The sequence below is a fragment of the Lissotriton helveticus genome, chromosome 1_2 (assembly GCF_964261635.1).
Source record: "Lissotriton helveticus chromosome 1_2, aLisHel1.1, whole genome shotgun sequence".
In the NCBI taxonomy this organism is placed as follows: domain Eukaryota; kingdom Metazoa; phylum Chordata; class Amphibia; order Caudata; family Salamandridae; genus Lissotriton; species Lissotriton helveticus.
The window spans coordinates 413125822-413133576 of NC_136058.1; the positions used below are offsets into that span (position 1 = coordinate 413125822).

Below are 7755 nucleotides of genomic sequence, written 5' to 3' on the forward strand. Positions count from 1 at the left end.
TTTATTATTCTGAGTTCAGGCATACTAAACTTGACCTGCTACCGTGTTCCCGGAGCCTGCCGGGACTATAGCGTGTAATAGCTCCGACAGCTTGTCTGGCCTAAGAGAACAGGTAGCCCTTCAATAGTGAAGAACCAAAAGGGCGGCAATTCACTACTAGGACATGCCACACTCTAGGCTTGTCCTACCTTACGCTTGCAATGCACCCTGCCCATAGGCCTACCATAGGGGTGACTGATATGAAGGTTAGGGAAGGTTTAGGGACTGGCAAGTGTGGGCACTTGCGCAATCAGCGTGCCAGTACAAGACTGAACGCAGGGTCAGCAATGGCGGACCCGAGACACATCTTACGAAGCCGCTTCTGTGGGTGGCGCAACCAGCGCTGCAGGCCCACTAGCAGCATTTGTGTCTACAAGCCCCGGCACTCCTCGTGCACGTTACTGGGGACTGACAGTAAACCAAATAAGCCAATCATGGAAATCAATTGCATATACACTTTACATTGGGAGCACTTGCACTGCGGCACGGATTTGCCGTGGCGCAGTGCCCTGAGCATCGAACACCAGCCAAACATCTGAGGCACATCAGCAAAAAGAGGAAGGGAGACTCACGCCAAGGTGCCAGGTCTAACACCCTCCGTCCTCAGACCCCATACACTGAGTGAGAGACCCCGGGGGAGGGCCCATGGACCCGTGGAGGGCCCGAGGGCCCATGGACGACGCTTGCTGCGTCACTACCGAGCGCCAGGAGGCGCATAAGGAACAGCTGCTCCTGCAGGGGAGCGGGGGCCGCGAGCTGACCGGGAGCAAAGACAAGACGCCGCACTTACCCGAGAGGGCCGCCAGCAGCCACGTCCCTTGCCTTGCCTTGCTCTCCCCCGCCGCCGCACCTGCCATAGCGGCCGCAGAGTGGGGGGAGCGAACAGTGTGGTCACCACAGCCTGCCTACATTGCCCAGCTTCCACAGCGAGCGCCCGTGGACGACGCTTGCTGCGTCACTACCGAGCGCCAGGAGGCGCATAAGGAACAGCTGCTCCTGCAGGGGAGCGGGGGCCACGGGCTGACCGGGAGCAAAGACAAGACGCCGCACTTACCCGAGAGTATTTTATAGAACAGTGGTCCCTATTTTAGAAACGAAATAGTCTGTGAGGACAGACAAAACAATTTTCATACACTTGATAGGTGAAATGACTTTTGTCCAGCCGGACAAGAATTTTTATTTTTATTTGATTTAGAACGATAATTATGAAAATGGAAGAACCATTTAGTATCAAGTGGGTACAGCCGTGACCCATACAATACAAGACAAGACAAGACAACAAAACAATAGTGGCCAAGAGGGCAAAGCAAAAATTGCATCTGTATACTATTAATCAGTTGTTACAGATTTTAAATTTCATTATAACACTCCACTGCAAATGATAATATTTCAGTCATATATTGCATTTGGGGGTTCAGAGGTCGACGACGTTTCGATGCCGTATTTTAATCTAGGAAAAAAGGGGGATTACCAAAAAAGTCCTATTTTTTAATTAGAAAAAATCACTGCAAATACCTTTAGTGATTTGGGTTATTTATTTACCCATTGTTATTTCTTTGATTTTTTAGGAAATGCCAACAGATTCCCTCTTGTTTTATGGAGAATCATACATAAGCTTATACACAAATATTAAACATATTTACACAACATAAAAATAATCAAACAAATGATCACACATATAACATACGATATGTCATTGGGCCATTCAACATTGTATTGATAAACAAGTAATGTACACTGGTCAATGCCTATGCCACCAATTATTTTAAGCATATGTACTCGACCATCAGTATTGACTAGTTTTGAATGTTATTTAACATCAAACAAATTGACTCATCCGACGCGTTTAAAGCCACGTTTTTCTCCTTTACGGGCTTTCATCAGGGCTTCTTAATTCAAGAAGTTTAGACATATCTACAATAAAAAAATGACAAATCAACACCATTGTCACCCTCATCCTATTTTCATCCGCAATTCACTACCTATTCAGGCTATCCGTACCTTTCATTAGTAAATCGACCACTCAATCACTTCATCTCAGCAAGACCGACCCAGAGCAGCAAGATGACCCCTACAAAGACAAATCCCTCAACTATTTTTACTAAACCTTCATCAACTACCTTGCACCTGCACAGAAGTTTTCATGACCCTGCGACACGTACCTGGTGCCTTGGTATTGAAGCATCTCTTTATGCCTTCATAGATTCTTCCGTTTCATTGTAAATAAAACCTTCCTACAAAGGAACCAAACGGAAAGACCACTTAATTTATAAGGTCAGCTCATGTTTCAAATGCTTATGGTCCGTATTAACTAATTATTTACCTTCATAGAATAATGTGCCGCCCTTTGTTTCGTTTCACTCAAAGAGCAAGGGCATGCACTTCTCGCTTCGCTGTGGCTTCTCGCTTACCTACAACAAAAAAACGGAGTCCTTAGTGTTGATAATAAAGGGAGACTGCCGGGAATACTACTCGTGAGCGCTATCTTGTTTGCATAACTACCGCCGCATTCTTTGGCTTTTACCTCACGGCGTGAATCGTCTCATTTCCAAAACAGGTCTCCTCGCGACTTGCCAGATGCCAAACCCGTCTCCTCGCAATCCCGAAAAGCTCCGGAAGACACTTTTTTAATTACTTCCAGTTACTTGCACCTTACGCGCTGCGTGCATAGCCTTATGGGACTTATAGTTCATATGTGAATCGAGGCTCCATGTGTGTTCAAGGAGTTATGTATCCTGACTTCTCCACCAATGGTAATGAGTCATTACAATTGCGCACGTTCTAACGGCATACTCACAGCAAACTAGCTTTCTTCGTTAATACTTTGCCTAAGCACTACGGGATTAATCCCTTTCGCATATTGCTGGTCTGGGCGGTCTCACAAAAGCAATTTGGTTTACAAATAAAGGTGATTTTCTGAGGTCTATATTTTCATTTCCAGTCTGACACATTTTGTCTGTTGACAGATTTGTCATACAAAAAGCATCTTTACATATCAAATACATACATACAAATGCTCAAACACGCCAAGAAGCGTGCATGGTGCACGCCAAGGGAGGCGTTGCTCCAAAAGAAAGAAAAACCTAAGCTGGATCGGTTAGTGTGCGTTTCCACGTTTAGCCCTGCTACTAATAATTTTAAACAGATCATCCTACGCAATTGGCATTTACTGGAAAACCAGGAAGTGCAATTTCCGAAACCACTTTTTGCCATGAAGAAGAATAAAAGCATAGGGCAAGAACTCCTAGGGCCCGATTCACAGAACTAACTTAAGACAAAATCCTAAACTTACTACCATTTGGTATTCACAGAAGGCACTTACTCATTTTGGTATTCACAGAATGCACTTACTCATTTCGGTATTCACAGAAGTTAGGAGTCCTAACTTTAGGACTCTTAAATGCCTTCTGTGAATACCGAAAGACTTAAAGTTAGAATTTTTCTCAATTTAGTATTAGTAAAGTTAGGACTCCTAACTTTAGGACTCCTAAATGCCTTCTGTGAATACCGAAAGTCTTAAAATTAGGATTTTTCTCAATTTAGTAGTAGTAAAGTTAGGACTCCTAACTTTTGGACTCCTAAATGCCTTCTGTGAATACCGAAAGTCTTAAAATCGTTTTTTTTTCTCAGTTTAGTGGTAGTAAAGTTAGGACTCCTTACTTTAGAACTCCTAAATGCCTGCTGTGAATACTGAAAGTCTTAAAATTAGGATTTTTCTCAATTTAGTAGTAGTAAAGTTAGGACTCCTAACTTTTGGACTCCTAAATGCCTTCTGTGAATACCGAAAGTCTTAAAATTGGGTTTTTTCTCAGTTTAGTAGTAGTAAAGTTAGGACTCCTTACTTTAGAACTCCTAAATGCCTGCTGTGAATAACGAACGTCTTAAAATTAGGATTTTTCTCAATTTAGTAGTAGTAAAGTTAGGACTCCTAACTTTTGGACTCCTAAATGCCTTCTGTGAATACCGAAAGTCTTAAAATTGTTTTTTTTCTCAGTTTAGTAGTAGTAAAGTTAGGACTCCTTACTTTAGAACTCCTAAATGCCTGCTGTGAATAACGAACGTCTTAAAATTAGGATTTTTCTCAATTTACTAGTAGTAAAGTTAGGACTCCTAACTTTTGGACTCCTAAATACCTTCTGTGAATACCGAAAGTCTTAAAATTGGGTTTTTTCTCAGTTTAGTAGTAGTAAAGTTAGGACTCCTTACTTTAGAACTCCTAAATGCCTGCTGTGAATAACGAAAGTCTTAAAATTAGGATTTTTCTCAATTTAGTAGTAGTAAAGTTAGGACTCCTAACTTTGGGATTCCTAAATGCCTTCTGTGAATACCAAAAGTCTTAACATTTGGATTTTTCTCAACTTTACTACTACTAAACTGAGAAAAATCCTAATTTAAATACTTTCGGTATTCACAGAAGGCATTTAGGAGTCCTAAAGTTAGGAGTCCTAACTTTACTACTACTAAATTGAGAAAAATCCTAACTTTAAGACTTTCAGTATTCACAGCAGGCATTTAGGAGTTCTAAAGTAAGGAGTCCTAACTTTACTACTACTTAACTGAGAAAAACCCCCATTTTAAGACTTTCGGTATTCACAGAAGGCATTTAGGAGTCCAAAAGTTAGGAGTCCTAACTTTACTACTACTAAATTGAGAAAAATCCTAATTTTAAGACTTTCGGTATTCACAGAAGGCATTTAGGAGTCCTAAAGTTAGGAGTCCTAACTTTACTACTACTAAATTGAGAAAAATCCTAACTTTAAGACTTTCGGTATTCACAGAAGGCATTTAAGAGTCCTAAAGTTAGGACTCCTAACTTCTGTGAATACCGAAATGAGTAAGTGCATTCTGTGAATACCAAATGGTAGTAAGTTTAGGATTTTGTCTTAAGTTAGTTCTGTGAATCGGGCCCCTAGTGAGGGCTGATGTCTTTCCAAAGGAAACAAAAAAAGATTTGAGCTCTAGTACGACAGGGGATGTGGAAGTTAAACTCCTAGCCAAGGAAGCAAATCTAATAATGAAATATAATAGTGTGCTGTCGGGCTTGAATGAAATGTCAGAATTATCTAAAATGTAACATCTTGATTTAATGTGTCTTGTAGTGATCATAAGATATGTAAAGATGCTTTTTGTATAAAAAATCTGTCAACAGACAAAATGTGTCAGACTGGAAATGAGAATATAGACCTCAGAAAATCACCTTTATTTGTAAACAAAATTGCTTTTGTGAGACCGCCCAGACCAGCAATATGCGAAAGGGATTAATCCCGTAGTGCTTAGGCAAAGTATTAACGAAGAAAGCTAGTTTGCTGTGAGTATGCCGTTAGAACGTGCGCAATTGTAATGACTCATTACCATTGGTGGAGAAGTCAGGATACATAACTCCTTGAACACACATGGATCCTCGATTCACATATGAACTATAAGTCCCATAAGGCTATGCGCGCAGCGCGTAAGGTGCAAGTAACAGGAAGTAATTAAAAAAGTGTCTTCCGGAGCTTTTCGGGATTGCGAGGAGACGGGTTCGGCATCTGGCAAGTCGCGAGGAGACCCGTTTTGGAAATGAGACGATTCACGCCGTGAGGTAAAAGCCAAAGAATGCGGCGGTAGTTATGCAAACAAGATAGCGCTCACGAGTAGTATTCCCGGCAGTCTCCCTTTATTATCAACACTAAGGACTCCGGTTTTTTGTTGTAGGTAAGCGAGAAGCCACAGCGAAGTGAGAAGTGCATGCCCTTGCTCCTTGAGTGAAACGAAACAAAGGGCGGCACATTATTCTATGAAGGTAAATAATTAGTTAATACGGACCATAAGCATTTGAAACATGAGCTGACCTTATAAATTAAGTGGTCTTTCCGTTTGGTTCCTTTGTAGGAAGGTTTTATTTACAATGAAACGGAAGAATCTATGAAGGCATAAAGAGATGCTTCAATACCAAGGCACGAGGTACGTGTTGCAGGGTCATGAAAACTTCTGTGCAGGTGCAAGGTAGTTGATGAAGGTTTAGTAAAAATAGTTGATGGATTTGTCTTTGTAGGGGTCATCTTGCTGCTCTGGGTCGGTCTTGCTGAGATGAAGTGATTGAGTGGTCGATTTATTAATGAAAGGTACGGATAGCCTGAATAGGTAGTGAATTGCGGATGAAAATAGGATGAGGGTGGCAATGGTGTTGATTTGTCATTTTTTTATTGTAGATATGTCTAAACTTCTTGAATTAAGAAGCCCGTATAGGAGAAAAACGTGGCTTGAAACGCGTCGGCTGAGTCAATTTGTTTGATGTTAAATAACATTCAAAACTAGTCAATACTGATGGTCGAGTACATATGCTTAAAATAATTGGTGGCATAGGCATTGACCAGTGTACATTACTTGTTTATCAGTACAATGTTGAATGGCCCAATGACATATCGTATGTTATATGTGTGATCATTTGTTTGATTATTTTTATGTTGTGTAAATATGTTTAATATTTGTGTATAAGCTTATGTATGATTCTCCATAAAACAAGAGGGAATCTTTTGGCATTTCCTAAAAAATCAAAGAAATAACACTGGGTAAATAAATAACCCAAATCACTAAAGGTATTTGCAGTGATTTTTTCTAATTAAAAAATAGGACTTTTTTGGTAATCCCCCTTTTTTCCTAAACTTATTACGGCCCTACCAAAGTCCTGTCCAAAAGGGGCCTTACTCCTTTCCTGGGTATTTTAATCTAGGGCATCATCATCAGGACAGGAAATGACAGTTGTTGTCTTAACCATTATATTTAAACTAAGCCTTTAGTCACAATACTGTACATAAAACATTTACATTTATAAATGGGGAGAAAAGGGAAAAAGAAATATAAAGAGTATTTTGTCAGTTTTAGGCATGTTAAATTACTATACAAATCTCATAACCATTGTGAGGGTTTTGTGAGGATAAAAAGGGACGGCGGGTGCACTGTGAAAACGCTTGTTGGAAAGGCGATCCCAGGGGAGACAGAAGGTGTCTGACTGCCCCCCCCAAGACCCACCTTTCTGTATGGAAAAGGCCGAGCGCCGTAGGGAGGCCTCCTTGGCGAGGCTCCTCTCCTACAATCGTAACAGCAGAGCAATCACACTACTTACAGAGGGACACCACACAGGAGGGATATTCACAAGAATCTTTATATAAGTAAGCAAGGCAAGTTCTTGGCAGGATAGTAGGCAAGGATCGAGGGATCCATAAAGTCTTGGTCTTGGGGGAAGGAGGTAGCGGGACAGTCTTGGCACCCACTGGTGCGTGGATAGTTCAAGGGGTCAGGCCGCGACGGTGTCAGCAGGGCCTCGAAGGTGGTTCAGTTCGGTCAGGCCGCGACAGCGTCAGCAGGGCCTCGAAGATGGTTCAGCTTAGTCAGGCCGCGACAGCGTCAGCAGGGGCTCGATGGTAGTTCCGTTCGGTCAGGCCGCGAAAGCGTCAGCGGGGCCTCGCAGGTTCCAGGTGCAAGAGTTCGGATCAGGATCAGCCGCGACGAGGTCAGCAGGGCTTCGACTCCAAGATACAACTGAAGTCCTAATCCAGGGCTGGCCCAGATATAGGTCTGGAGGTCTTTGATGTCCGGACCCTCGCGCCTGGGGGTCAGAGGGGCCGGGATGAAGGTGTCCAGACACCCAGGAGGGGGGTGGAGCCAGCGCCCAGGGAGGCCGGAGGGCGATCGATACCAGGCGTCCGGGGACGGCTGGAGGCCCATCGAAACTCC

The 7755-nt window shown here is 42.5% G+C and overlaps 1 long non-coding RNA gene across 1 annotated transcript; it reads right to left on the reverse strand.

Moving 5' to 3' along the window:
- Positions 1-2211: 2211 nt before the first annotated feature.
- LOC144807985 (uncharacterized) lies at positions 2212-2616 on the reverse strand. The gene is made up of 3 exons (XR_013606551.1): positions 2564-2616; positions 2363-2450; positions 2212-2273 (listed from the first exon to the last, which is right to left on the reverse strand). It is a non-coding gene; the product is annotated as an uncharacterized LOC144807985 (long non-coding RNA).
- Positions 2617-7755: the final 5139 nt, after the last annotated feature.